Source organism: Brachypodium distachyon, chromosome 1, assembly GCF_000005505.3.
Source record: "Brachypodium distachyon strain Bd21 chromosome 1, Brachypodium_distachyon_v3.0, whole genome shotgun sequence".
Lineage (NCBI taxonomy): Eukaryota > Viridiplantae > Streptophyta > Magnoliopsida > Poales > Poaceae > Brachypodium > Brachypodium distachyon.
In genome coordinates this window covers 21,815,950-21,830,528 of record NC_016131.3, presented here as the reverse complement: position 1 = coordinate 21,830,528, position 14,579 = coordinate 21,815,950, and positions in this window count along the sequence as shown.

Sequence of the window (14,579 nt, the reverse complement as noted above, 5' to 3'; positions counted from 1 at the left end):
CCTTCTAACACTCCGGCTACGCGCAGAATCTGGGGCCACACCCAACGAGACAGTGCTCAATTTCGTTCAGTTCTTAGCGAATTCAACGTTGATGTTCAGACACTTAGCTTTTTCGTTCAATCCGATGCTTCGAGACGCTTGTCGGAAAAGTGCACCTGGAGCACTGCCTTGGTAGGGACCTACCCCGAATACCTGTTCAAGGAAATCTGTTTCTGAGGGATGCAGCAGGAACGCGGAGGCAGGATCGCCGCCAGCGGCAACTACCGACGACGATGCTACCACCACGCTCATGCAGCAACCCTCGCCTTCAGGGAGGAACCCTGGCCTAGGAGGACTCCGCCCCGGGAGCAGCCACATGACGGCTATAACGTCCTCGCCGCCAACTGCACCCCACCCTGAGCGGCGGGCGCGGGTGGCGAGGAAGTTGTAGCCTCCCGGCGACAGCCCTCGCAACTGGGGAGACCTGGTTTCTGGGGAGCTCGTCCCGAGGGGTGTAACAGCCCTCGTTGCCCGGGAGCAAAACTGCTCGAGGGCCGTGGTAGGGATGCGGTGACGGGCCGGAACGGGCGGCGGGAGCCGGCACCGGCGCCATCACAGTGTCCTCGCAACGACCCGCGCCCGAAATAAGGCTCTCTCAAGGGGAATGCGGCCAGGACACTATGGTAGTGCACCCGTCGGCGTAAGGCACGGATGGCATGCACTTCCATAGTGTCTCCGCGGCAGCCCCTGCTCCTTGCGGAGGTGTCTTATGGAGGGATGCGGCAATGGCACTGCAGCGATGCACCCCGTTAGTGCCGGACGCTGATGGGATGCACCCCCACAGTGCCTCCGCGGCAACCCTCGCCCAGTAGCCACCCGCTTGAGGAGGCGCGGCAGGAGCACGGCGGCAGTGCACCCGTCGGCGCGGGACGCTGATGGCATGCACTCCCACCGTGCCTCTGCGATGCCCCTCGGGGTGGGCTCGATGGGGTGATGTGGCAAGGGCGCGATGGCAATGCACCCGTCGACGCTAAGCGCGGATGGAATGCACCACCATCGCGCCTCTGTGGCACCGCCCGCTTTAACGACCCCTCACTCGGCTTCGCTCCGAGCCGTTCCGTGGCTGGGGCGAGCCGTTTATAGGCGCGGGGGAGGGACTTGCCACCGCGTGCAACGGATCCGCGCGGCACCCGTGGCATCACTCCCTTGAAATGCAGTACAGTCTCCGCCACCACGCCTGCCAGGCCGCTGTGGTACACGTGGCGGCGCCCTCCCGAGTCTGAAGCCTCGGAGTGCGGTGAGTCCCTTGTGTTGCGGTCGTCACGCACCACAAGGCGCCGGTGCATGCTGCGACCCGTGGGCAGCCCACGGGCATCACAGTGCACAAGATTACACCATTTCCTGCAGGTTAGATTCTTACCAGGCCCGAGGTGCTGCAATTTTTTTTTCGAAATTCACGAAAATACACAAAGCAACACGGACAAGCTTCTCCTGCCTCCCAGCCCCCGGGCACAAAGGGGTCGATGCCAAACTTGGATGTGAGCATTTCATTTCGCAGGCGCAACGACTGCACGGTGCACGTTGCGGGGAGCCCGGCAACTGCACGTCCAGTGATGCATGTTGCGGGAAGCCCGGCGACTGCATGTCCCGTGCCGGAACGATCCGGCAACGGGTTTATGTTTTCGAGGCTCCAGCAGCCCCTCTGCTCACAACCAAGTATGGAAAGACACTTTTGTGCACTTAAAGCAGGAGACAGAAGAAGGAAGAACATGCGAATAAGCAAGGCGAGCTCAAAACTCGAGAGCGAAGCACTTATCTTTATTCACAATAACTAGTGGTTTACACACAAGGACTGCCTGGCTACACTAGTTCGAGAGGTATGCATCGGCGGCATCACCTGAGGGTCGGGCTCCGCCACTTCACGGGTAGAACTTGCGCAAGTGCTCAATATTCCAACTATTGGGCACCGGCAAGCCGTCTTCGGTTTCCAGCCGGACAGCCCCCGGCCTGGTCACCTGCACTACTCGGAAGGGGCCCTCCCATTTCGGAGTCAACTTGTTCCCGGCCTTCATTCCTTGTATCCGGCGCAGGAAAAGGTCTCCGTTCTCGAGCCCCTGGGGACGGACTCGCCTGTCGTGATAACGACAGAGTCCCTCCTAGTAGCGCGTGGCTCGCACATCAGCCCGGCATTGAAGCTCTTCGATGAAGTTTAGATCGTCGACCCTTTGCTCGTGTTGGCTGGTGTTGCCGTACGCGCGTACCCGGAGAGATCCATGCTTGAGCTCGAGGGGCAGCACCGCTTCTGCCCCGTAGACAAGGGCGAAAGGAGTTTCGCCTGTTGCCCGACTAGGTGTGGTCCTGATTGACCACAGCACGGGCTGGAGTTCTTCGACCCAGTGTTTCCCGTTGCCTTTGAGCTTGTCAAAGGTTCTCGTCCTGAGCCCCCGCAGCACTTCTGCGTTGGCTCGCTTCGCCTGCCCGTTACTCCTTGGATGAGCGACGGACGCGAAGCGTAGCTCAGTGCCCATCTCTTCGCAATAGGCCTGGAACACTGCGCTTGTGAACTGTGTGCCGTTGTCGGTGATGATGCTGTTAGGCACGCCAAACCGGCACACAATGCCTTTGAAGAACTTGATGGCCGCCTGGGCGGTCACCTTCCGCACTGGTATCACCTCCACCCACTTGGAGAACTTGTCGATGGCCACGAACAAATATTCGTAACCGCCCACCGCCCTTGGTAGCTTGCCGACGATGTCGAGCCCCCAGACCGCGAACGGCCACGACGAAGGGATGACATGTAGGGCCTGCGCCGGCTGGTTGCTCTTCTTCGAATGGAACTGGCATGTTTCGCACGTCCTCACCAGCCGCTCTCCATCGGCCAGGGCCGTGGGCCAGTAGAAGCCGTGCCGAAACGCCCTGCCGGCCAAAGCCCGGGAGGCCACATGGTGTGAACATGTGCCTCGGTGTATCTCCTCCAACAGTGCGCGCCCTTCATCCTGCGGCACGCAGATGAGCTTGACACCGTTCGCACGCCTGCGGTAGAGGTTCCCATCCACCATAGTGTACATCTTCGCTTGCCGCGCTACTCGTTCCGCGGCGACGTCATCTTCCGGGAGAGCCTCCCCTTTCAAGTAGCGCGTCATCTCTTCCGCCCAGGGAGGGATCTCCCTGCCATCGCATGCCGCTATGTCAGCGGCTGGACCCCTGCTGCTGCAGGGTTTCCTTCGGTTGCCGGAGGGGCGTCCCCGGCAGCCGGCTGAGGGGCGACTGAAGGAGCTGCTTGCTTCTGACAGAACACCCCCGCCGAGGTCTCTGGCGCTCTGCTGCTATCTTGGCCAGCTCGTCAACAGCGAAGTTATCCTTCCGCTTGACGTGCTCGAAACGCAAACCCTTGAACTTTCGTTCTAGCTTGCGGACCTCCTCCACGTACGGTGCCATCTGCGGGCAGTTGTAGTCCTTGTTCACTTGGTTGATGTCAAGGGCGACCGCCGCCCGCAACCCGGCGAGCAAGCCCTCGTACTCCGCCGTGTTGTTGGTGGAGTTCGCAAAGTCGAGTTGGACAGCGAACCTCAACTGGTCCCCTGTCGATGACTCGACGACGACCTCGGCTCCTGCTCCCTGGAGACTGAATGCACCGTCGAAGTAGAGGACCCAGTGGTCCTCGTCCAGCTTGCCGGGCAGGCTGGTCTCTGGTTCATTCTCTTCCACGCTCGTCGAAGTCCATTCCGCGATGAAGTCCGCCAAGGCCGTGCTCTTGATGCTTTTGGAGTTGGCAAAGTGGAGGTTGAACTCCGACAACTCTATCCTCCATTCGGCCACCCTCCCGGTGGCATCACCGTTGGTGAGGGCCCGCTCGAGGCAGAACCCTGACACCACCGTGACGCGGTGCGTCTGGAAGTAGTGGCGCAGCTTGCGTGACGCAAGGAGAATCCCCAGGAGGAGCTTCTGGACTTGCGGGTACCTCGTCCGCGCGTCGCGCAGCACCGTACTAACGAAGTACACCGGGTGCTGCACCAACCGCTTCCGCGGTGCCGAGGTTGCTGACTCGGGGGTGGTCCCCGGGTTCGAGGCGGTTGCCGGGGGCCGCTTAGCCCCCTGCCCCGCCGCCTCAGTCCCCGGGACATCATCCTCCCTCTCGGCCACCAGCACCGAGCTGACCACCTGGTCAGTCGCCGCTAGGTAGAGTAGCAGCGGCTCACCCGGCTTGGGGGCGACGAGGACGGGCGGCGATCTCAGGTACTGTTTGAGTTCTCGGAACGCCGCCTCGGCCTCGGGAGTCCAGTCGACTGGACCCTTCTTCTTCATCACCTTGAAGAAAGGCTGGGCACGATCGCCCAGCCTGGAGATGAAATGTCCCAGCGCGGCAACACAGCCGTTGAGGCGCTGGACATCCTTCACCATGCGGGGGGCCTCCATCTTCTCAATGGCTTCTATCTTGCTCGGGTTGGCCTGTATCCCCCTGTGTGAAACCAAGAAACCCAGAAGCTGCCCGGAGTCGACACCGAAGGTGCACTTCTCGAGGTCTAGCTTGAGCTTGATCCTGCGGAGGTTGTCAAACGTCTCCCGTAGGTCAGCAATCAGCGAGTCCCCATGCTTCGATTTGATGACGATGTCGTCCATGTAGGCCTCCGCGTTGCGGCCTAGCTGGGGCCCCAAACATTCGCGCAGGGCGTGCTGGACTGTGAAGCCCGCGTTCTTCAATCCGAAAGGCATGCATGTATAACAATAACAGCCAACCGGGGTGATGAACGCTGTCTTTTCCTCATCCTCGACCGCCATCTTAATTTGATGGTAGCCGGAGAAAGCATCCAGAAAACTCAGCAAATCACACCCAACGGTAGAATCAACTATTTGATCGATACGGGGTACAGGGAAGGGATCCTTGGGGCATGCGCGATTAAGATTCGTAAAATCTACACACATGCGAAGCTTATTCCCTGCTTTAGGCACTACTACAGGGTTAGCCAACCAAGTAGGGTACAGAACTTCCCTGATCGCCCCGGCAGCCTTGAGCTTGTCCACCTCTTGCTTGATGAAATCCTTACGCTCTTGTGCTTGCCGCCGAATCTTCTGCTTGACGGGGCGCGCGTCCAGGCGCACCGCGAGCCGATGCTCAATCACCTCCCTGGGGACTCCGGGAAGATCTGACAGTTCCCAAGCGAACACGTCGGCATTATCCTGGAGGAAGGTGACGAGGGTGCTTTCCTATTCGGCGGTAAGGTTCGCACCGACGGTGACGGTGCGTTCCTTGTCGCCGGCCTTGAGGGGCAGCTTCTTCACCTTGGCGGCCTCCTCCCGGAGCTTCTGCCCCTTGCTGGGGCGCGAGCTCGAGCCTACGCCTTCCCCGGCAAGCTCTTGCGGGGTAGCGCGGGCCTTCTTCGTTGCCGGGGCATCGCCTGACAAGTTGTCGCCTCCGGCAGCGTCTACGTTGCCGGCGTCCGCTGCGGCAGCAGCCCTGATGACCTCGCCAACGCACCAAGCCGCGTCCTTGAGGTCGCACGTGATGGAGAGGACTCCATACACGGTCGGCATCTTCATCACGCCATAAGCGCAATGTGTAGCCGCCATGAACTTGATCAGCGCTAGCCGACCAAGGATCCCGTTGTAAGGCAACTGGGTGTGTGCCACGTCGAACACTATGTGTTCGGTCCTGAGCGCTTCCCGGGACCCGAAGGTGACCGGCAGCGTGATGCGCCCCAGCGGGCGCACGATCCAGGTGGGCTTCAGCTGCTCTACCGGCAACTGTAGTTTCTCCACCAGCCTGGCGGACAGGAGGTTAAGCCCCGCTCCGTTGTCCACCGGCACCTTAGTCACCGTCATATTACTAATGATCGGCGAGACGATGAAGGGTATTACCCCTGAACCCAGCTGCCGCATTGGGTGATCGTCGGCGCTGAAGGTGATCGGCACATGCGACCACCTCAGTGGTTGTTGCGGCTCCGCGTTCGGCAACAATGCGCATACGTCGCGGGTGAGGCACTTCACTGCGGAGTGTGATGGGAGGGCGTAAGCTCCCCCATGGATGCTGGCGACCCCGCGAGGCTCCTGGAAGCCCGGCTCGTCGCCGCTAGTGCAGTCGGACTCGCGTTGCTCCTCAGCGCGTGCCCTGTCGCGTCCCCGGGGTGGGCGTTCCCGCCCCGCGCGGGGCTGACCGCTCCCCCCTTGGGGTTCGTCCCTGCCGGCACCGCCGCCGGCAGGCCTCGGCCCTGCTCTGGGGTTGTTCGGGCAATCTTGGGAGAGATGCCCGATGTCACCGCAGTTGAAGCAGGCGCCAGCAGCGCGGCGCTCTTCATGGCGCTGCTCCCGCCGCTGCTTGATCCCCTGTAGAACGTGGCAGTTCTGCGTGTCATGGGTGGAGTTGCTGTGGATGGGACAGCGGGGCACGTCGCCTGCCACCAGACCCGCCACCCGGCGAGGCCTTCTTCGCAGGCCTCGCGGCAGGGCCCCCGAGTCCGCAGCGAGAACTTGCTTCCCGCTGCGCTTGCGGGAACCCTTCTTCTGCGAACCCTCGCCGGGGCTCGCGGCAGCCTTAGCTGCTAGCTCGGGCGCTAGGCGCCCTTCCTCAGCCATGGCGCATTTGTGCGCCAGGGCGTACCGGTCCTGCGTCATCTGGATCCGGTGCGTGCTCAGCTTCTCGCGCATCTTGGGATTGCGGACGTTGATGGCGAAGGTGTTGATGATGGTGGCCGCCTCCGCCTCCGGGATGGAATAGGAGAGGTTGGAGAAGCGGTTGACGAAGGCCCGCAACGCCTCTCCCGGCTTCTGCACGATAGTGTGCAGCTCCGCCATGGTTCCCGGGCGCTTATAGCCACCCTGGAACACGCTCACGAACTGCTCGCGCGGGTCCGCCCAAGTGGCTATGGACCCGGTGGGCAGGTTGAGCAGCCAGGTTCGCGCTGATCCTTTCAAGACCATCGGGAACCAGTTGGCTCTGACCTTGTCGTCGGCGCCGATGGCATGCATACCCAACGTGTAGGTCAGGAGGAAATCCTTGGGGTTGGCGGTCCCGTCGTACGTACCGAGCGCGGGCGCTCGGAACTTACGGGGCCACGTCACCCGCCGCAACTCGCGTGTGAACGCGGTGCAACCGTCCTCGGGGCCCATGGGAGCATCTTCCTGCTCCTGTTGGCGTTGGCGCTCTACTTCGCGCCTGCGTCGGCGCTCCAAGCGCTGGCGCAGATCCTCTTGCTGGCGGGCATTCAAGATGCCGCGCGCGTCGCCCCCTGGAACGGTGGGCAACGAGTTCGAGGACCCCTCCGGGCCCCCGTCTCCTTGGCCTCCCGGCGGAGGGGGAGGATTCTCCCCCTGTCGCGAGGCGGGTGGTGCGTCCCCGCGCTCCGGATTCTGCCCGTGGCCGGAGCCTACCGGGGCGCCCTCGTCTTGCGGCTGCTGGGCGGCCAGAGTGAGGAGCGCGTCTAACTCCTCGCCCCACGTCTCGTGCGCTGGCGTGCCTTGCTGCGGTTCGTACCGCACCATGACGCGCGCGGCGATGATGGCTTCCGCCGGGGTTCATGCGGGGGGCAGCCGGTTTCCCGAGCGGCCGCTTCCCGCTCTGGCCCCGGATGCCTCCGGGTGCGCAGGGTGCGAGCCCCCGGGGGTCGCCCGCGACGCGGTATGTTCCTGGTGCCACTCTCGCTGAGCATCCTCGACCCGCGACTCAACTTGCTGGCCGGTACGGGTGGCACCATGCCCGCTCGCGCGACTGGCCCCGGCACTGGGGGCAGCCGGTCCCCTCGGCCGATTGTCGGCAGAGGGCCGAGGAGGCGGGGGAGGCAGCTGTGGTTGCTACACTCTCGAGGGCTCGGGGTTCTCCTGAGCCCACGACTTGGGTCGCACGTCGTGTGACCGCATGTGTGCCGCTGGGGCTTCACGCGAGTCTATCCGGGGATCACCAGCCCACTTGGGGGGCATGGCGGCGGGTCTCGTCAGCGAAGAGGATGAAGCCGACGTCGATGCAAACGCTGCTTCCGGCGAGCTCTTCTCCCGCGCCCCCTACCTGGCGCGCCCGATGTCATCGCACGGTGCTCCGACACCGGGGGCGTGCGGTCACGGCCCCCTTTTAGGTTCGGTAGGGGCGTCGGGGCTCGCCCCGGCGATCGCCGGCACGGCCGATGGGTCCTGCAGGGCCGGCGAAATGATGTACTAGAGGTGCGCGCTAATCAAAGAACACATGCACACACGTTTTTACCCAGGTTCGGGCCACCCGGAGGTGTAAAACCCTACATCCTGCTTGTCTGAGCTAGTATTGATTATGGGTCAAGTGTTTACACCTTGCCTACACCTTGCCTGGGGAAGGTCCCGGGGCTCTCTCTCTCTCTTTCCTTGTGAACGCTACTTGCTACCCTAAACCAACCCTTGAAGGCCTGGAGCCTGAAACCTTCCGAACCTCTAACCGTAACTGGAATCAGGACCCAGCCGAACCGAACCGAGCCGAACTTGAACCCTTTTACCGCTTGCGGGGGTCCTCCTTTTATACTCAAGGGGGTGCCACAGGTGCCACGGTGCATGGGCTACAAATGTCGAGCGGAGAGACATACAGCTCTCCCTCGGTGACCTGGTGGCGCGCATGGATGCCACCTCCGCTGCTAGGGGTCTAAAACCCTAGAGTAGGATTGGACAGCCACTATTCACTTGACTTGGACGGGTAACGCCCCTCCTGTTGGCTCATTTAATGAGCCGTACGCCTTACTTCTTGCCTCGGTGGGGGCCACGCACCCCACGCCCGCCACGCGCCCGCATGGCTCTGTTTATTTGCTCACTGGGTCCCACCCTTGGTGCGGGGGCATGCGCCCGGGAACCCCCCATCCCGGCAAGTCGCTCCCCGGGAAGCCCCCGGGCCCAACGCACCCGAGAACCGGGAAGCGGCTTCCCGGGAGGTGCCCAGACGGGAATATTCCCTGAGCCCCGCTAGCCCTTCCGGGCTGGTTGCTTGCTGGGCTGCTCGTAGACGCTGCCCGGGATGGACCCTTCCCGGGAACTCAGGGACGGGACCCATGCGTCGCGCAGCGGTGGCACCCCGGGTGCGACAATAGGCAAGGACAGTACATCAAGTGCTTAATAGATATGCTTGCGGTACAGGGCAGCTTACTAACTTATCTAAGTGCTCCTTGCTGTTTGGGAAGTATTTGGATCTCGATGGATTTGAGGCGAAGTATTTGGGGTTGCCGACTCCAGAGGGAAGAATGAATAAAGGAAAATTTCAAAGCTTGCAGGAGAAGCTGAGCAAGAGGGTTATGCAGTGGGGTGAAAATAGACTGTCGCAGGGCGGGAAGGAGATAATGATCAAAGCGGTTGCACAACCATACCCACGTATGTGATGGGCGTTTTCTAGCTGCCGGCAGGTCTTTGCGAGGACCTGACCAAAATTATTAGAGATTTTTGGTGGGGGGCTGAAAATGGCAAGAGGAAAACCCACTGGGTGGCTTGGGACGTCATGCTCTGGCCAAAAAATATGGGTGGCATGGGCTTCCGGGATATGGAAACATTCAACCAAGCCCTGTTGGCCCGTCAAGCATGGCGTCTTATTGATAAGCCCACGTCCCTCTGTGCGAGGGTTCTGAAAGCGAAATACTACCCTAATGGATCTCTAGTTGACACTGTTTTCACGGGGAATACCTCCTCGTCATGGCAGGCTATTGAATTTGGCCTTGAACTGGTTAAGAAAGGAATCATCTGGCGAGTGGGAAATGGGGAAAGTGTGCGTATTTGGAGGGACCCCTGGATTCCAAGAGATTTTAGCAGAAGACCAATAACACCAAGGAGAAGCTGCCGACTGAAATGGGTGTCTGAACTTTTAACCCAGGACGGTAGTTGGAATATGGATCTGTTGGCAAACTATTTTCTCCCGGTGGATATTGAGTACATCATCAGGATCAGGTCGTCTCCTAGGAATGAAGAAGACCTCCTGGCGTGGCACCCGGATAAAAGAGGACTTTTCTCCGTACGCTCCGCTTATCATCTCGGTTGTGTGCTGGCTCCGGAAGGGCAGAACCTTGGAGCTACTAGCAGCCGGCCAGATGGGAGCAGCACTAAATGGAAAGTGGTCTGGAATGAGTTTGTGCCGAGGAAGGTAAACATCTTCGCTTGGAAACTTGCAAGAGACGCCTTACCGACACAGGTGAACTTTTGCAAGCGAAAGATGAAGAAGATCCGCACTTGTCCTCTATGCGGGGTTGAGGATGAGGATTCCTTCCATGCTTTGGTGAGGTGCCCCAATGCTCGTGCGTTGTGGCATGCCATGAGATCTTGTTGGGACATCCCTGATGACAGTCAAATCCAGAATACTGGAGCGGAGTGGTTCCTCCAAGTTTTGTCGAATTTGGATAACATTAAGGCTGCAATGTTGCTCATGCTGCTTTGGCGTATTTGGCACGTCCACAACGATATCACGCATGACAAGACCCCGGCGCCGGTGGAAGCTTCCAAACGCTTTCTCTGCAGTTATTTGGACTCTCTCCTGGCTATCAAGCAACACTCAGAAGCAGATTTCTTCAAGGGGAAGCAAGTCGTTGCTTACTCAGCCAGATTGAGAAGCCGGTACAGAAGGACGAATAGTGCAGGCGGTGCCGACGATAGATGGAAGCCGCCAAATGCTGACTCGGTGAAGTTGAACGTTGATGGATCCTTCTCTTCCAATGATGGTTCGGCTGGAGTGGGTTTGGTGCTCCGTGACCATAGGGGCAACCTTATGATCTCTGCTTGCTGCAACCTACCTCAGTGCAATGATGCCCTTGAAGCTGAACTCGCGGCGTGCGAGGAAGGGCTTCGGGCTTCCATTGGTTGGACTGACAAACTCATCATCCTTGAATCTGACTGCGCTGAGGGTCTTTCGCTAGTGAACGCCAAGGCGCTGGACATATCTCCCTATGCCCTGCCTGTGAGGGAGATCCGAAGATTGCTTGACGAGCACCCGGTTACTATTCGGAAAGTTAGTAGGCATCAAAATTGTGTAAGCCATGTTCTAGCAAACATTGCTAGAGTTAATAAGCTTACTGGTAGCTGGGTTAGACATGGTCCGGATGAGATCATGGCTGCTGTGGACGCTGATTGTATAAACTCGGTTGATTAATGAAATTTATTTCCAAAAAACAAAAACACTACCGCTACGCAGGCTTAGGCGAACGTGGGGGCTCTGAGTCACGTTAAAAAATATCCCTCAAGCCTTTTTGTCACTATTTTTTTTTTGCGTGTGTAGTGTTTTGGTCAAAAACACCCTTATCATCAAAAACACTTGTTTTTATACAATTCCCTTCCCCCGTCACAAATTTTGGTGTTTGGCACAAGCGATTTTGTAAGAAAGGTTTCTAACTGAAGTATCAATACGTGAAACTGTAATAAAAATCAAAATTTTACAACTTAACTCAGTCTATTGGAAACTAAAATATCGGTGAAATAAAAATAAAAAACGCAGCCGGCTTCAGTTCAGTGCATGGACCGTTTTCGTTTGTTCAGACAAGTCAGTTCATAAACTTCAGACGAAACAAAATACAACGAAAACAGAACCAATTCATAGCCTTCAGATGAGTCAAAATACTCTCTCCATCTTATATTAAGTGATTCAAATTTGTCAAAATATGAATATATCTATACACAAAAAGTATTTAGATAAATGTAATATTTCGTAACTTAATATTGGACGGAGGAAGTACGTAAAAAACACAGCCAGTATTTAGATACGGTTCAGTTTTTCTTTCGACAAAGTAGAATTAGAGTTAGATATCCTAATGATACACACATTTACGTTGCCTGAAAAAACAAGTCGAGATCAAGTCAACACCGAAGCAACTACCGACGGTTCCTTTTTGTTATATCGTCCGGCTAACTTAATCAGCGAAAAAACCGCCGGAATATCGCCGGAACAGGTCGAAATCTACTCAGCTAGCCAAAGCAGCAGGCTAAGAATCTACAACCTCACCTGCCTCCGAAACCAAGCAGCGCAGCACGGTTGAGTTTGGCAGAGACCGCGGGGAGGCGTGCGCCGACGGCCGACGGTGGCTGAGGCGAGCAACGGCGGCCGACTGTGCGGTGCTCGAGTTCGAATGGAAGTCGGGGCCGGCAGCATCGCTCGAGGGTGTAGATGAGATGGAGAGGATGAAACACGTCGAGCCTAGCTGGCTGGCGTTTTCGCTGCAATTTGTGTTGGGATGATTGATGATTCAGCTATATGAACTGAACTACTCCTGAATCTTGTCATCCCCTCCTGATCTGAGCTTGGACTACTGTCTGAACCCAAATCTCTGTAATTGGAATCGGTTCTGAACCCCGTTTTTCCCCCTGTGCCGATGTTTTGTCATGCGTCATGCCGGCCTGCTTCCTGTCTAGCAGGGCAGGACGGTCGACACGCGGGCTGCCGTGGCGGCTGAAGAGGTCGCGGATGGCACGTTCATGGCTGAAGCAGCCTCCGCAGATGTTGCCGCTGTCCTGGAGGATGGCGACGCTGCAAGCACCGACGGCTAAGACGCGGACGACAAATCCGGCGACGGGGCAACCAGTCGGCGACAGCGTGTGGTGGCGGAGGATTTGCGGGCGGTCGCCCCTTCCCTGCAGACACACCGACCCGAGCTCGTTTATTACTCCTCGCCCTCGGCAGTTGGCCAGCTATACACCCCTCCCTCCCTCCCTCTCCCCTATCTCCACCGCAGGTTGATCTCTCCCCTCTCGCTTACGACCGTTTCTCCTCCCATCACCCCACGAACGGATTCCGCCCTTTAGCTCCCCGTTTCATAATCTTCCCCAATTCGTAACTGAGGCAAAAATTAAGGTAGGGTGGCCGCACTACCTTGCCCTACTGGGTCCTCCGCCCGTGGTGCCATGGGGTTGCGGGAGCTGAAGCGGCTCATATCCATTCAGCAGGATCGGCGGCGTCGGCAGATCCAAGCCCATGGCAAGCCTCTACTTGTTCATGTCCGGCGGCATCAGTACAAAATTCGCTCTTTTACTGTGTGTGCTGCTTAGGGTAAACTGTTCTTTTATCAAGGGAGTATACTGATTCGCTTAGATTGACCCAGAGCATATCCTATGGATTGACCTTACCCTGCCAGCGAACATAAATTCGAGCTAAAATTTAAAAGAAAAGCGAGATTGCTGATTTTTCTCTTTTGACTATGCCTAGGACTACGCCCCAGCTCCGTTTCATCCCCGATCTGATTTTTCCATAGAAAAATATTAATTTCGGAGGGGATTTCAGATGAAGCACCCGAGGCAGAGTCTAGCATAGATCAGAAGAGTATTGCCGGAAAATAAAATTAGTGCACACCAGTAAGATCATTATATGACGCTAAATGAAACCAACAAGTACAATCAACATAAGAAGATGTGGAACTGAAAGTAGAGTCATGAAAGTATTCTATTGAAGTGCTAACCTTTATCTTAAACAAAATTGAATGGGTTACCAACATCAGAGAGAAGCATGCTGCCCAAACAATATAACAATACATGCGGAGCTATTTAAAAATATAGCATGTGTAACATCGAAGAAGCAGTGCAAGCTAATTCATTTATTTGTAACCTACTACGTGCCACAGACACAACTATTCGTCTAGCCTTCCTCTGATGATGCCAAATAACACCTATGCTCAAGTAAACACTTTCTTTTATTGAAACAAGTTGGGTTCTTCAAGGTTTTAGTGTTTGCGTGTAAAGGTTGGATAGTGGATCCAAAATGCAACTTTTTAATGTCACTATGTACCTTGTTTTCTTCTGTTTGTATGTGTGCTTCTAACAGTGCTGTGTTGTAGATGTATATGTTCCCTTGTTGGCGAAAAGAGGATGTTCATCCCGTCAGAAATATGATGATTCAGAAGGTGGGAAGAAAAGATTGAAATATTCAGGACCAGATCTTTCAGAGGTATGGTACAAAGTGCTAATGATGGAAGGCTTAGATTGCAGGCAAAGTATCACCATGATTGCCTAATTATAAAAATTATTGGACCTGTACTAACTGAATAAAAGTATTCTTGCGTCACTACATCTGCTTGTAGTTTAGAAGAGTAAATGTTACAGCTTTAAATCTCCGGTAGAAAAATATGTCTGTCATTCTTAGATCACCTGCTACCTTTCTTTCAAGTAGACTTCCCGTAGGTTTATCTCATCTATCAACGGTGGCTTTTGCTTCCTTTATGGTGATTGATGCGTTTTAGATGCAACATTAGAATATCTGCACTCTGCAGTTTATGCTCACCAGAATTCTCAATGTGTATCCTGCCGTTAGCCTCTGTCAGACTCACATGTGGCACATGTCAATTGTCACCCTCGTCCAGCTCAAAACCAACTTTTAGAAGGCCTGCTGCATATACTATTATTTACCGATACTTTTTTGACCAAGAAGCTTATGCATTCTTAGGCTCAGTTTGCGGTTGCTGAACTGTGCTGATGAGCTGATGTTATAATCTACTGTGGGAAAATAGCTACGGAAGAAGGAAAAGTTGGTTAGCCAAACGTAAAAATAGACACGAAGCTGGATTGGCGTAATCTATCTCAATGCCAAACACAGCCTTATATGGCCACTCTTGCTTCCATCCACAATCTGAGTGTATATCTACCAGTGCCCAGTGATATTGCTGTTGGTACTGTTTCATATAACTCTCTCTGATGTCTACGGA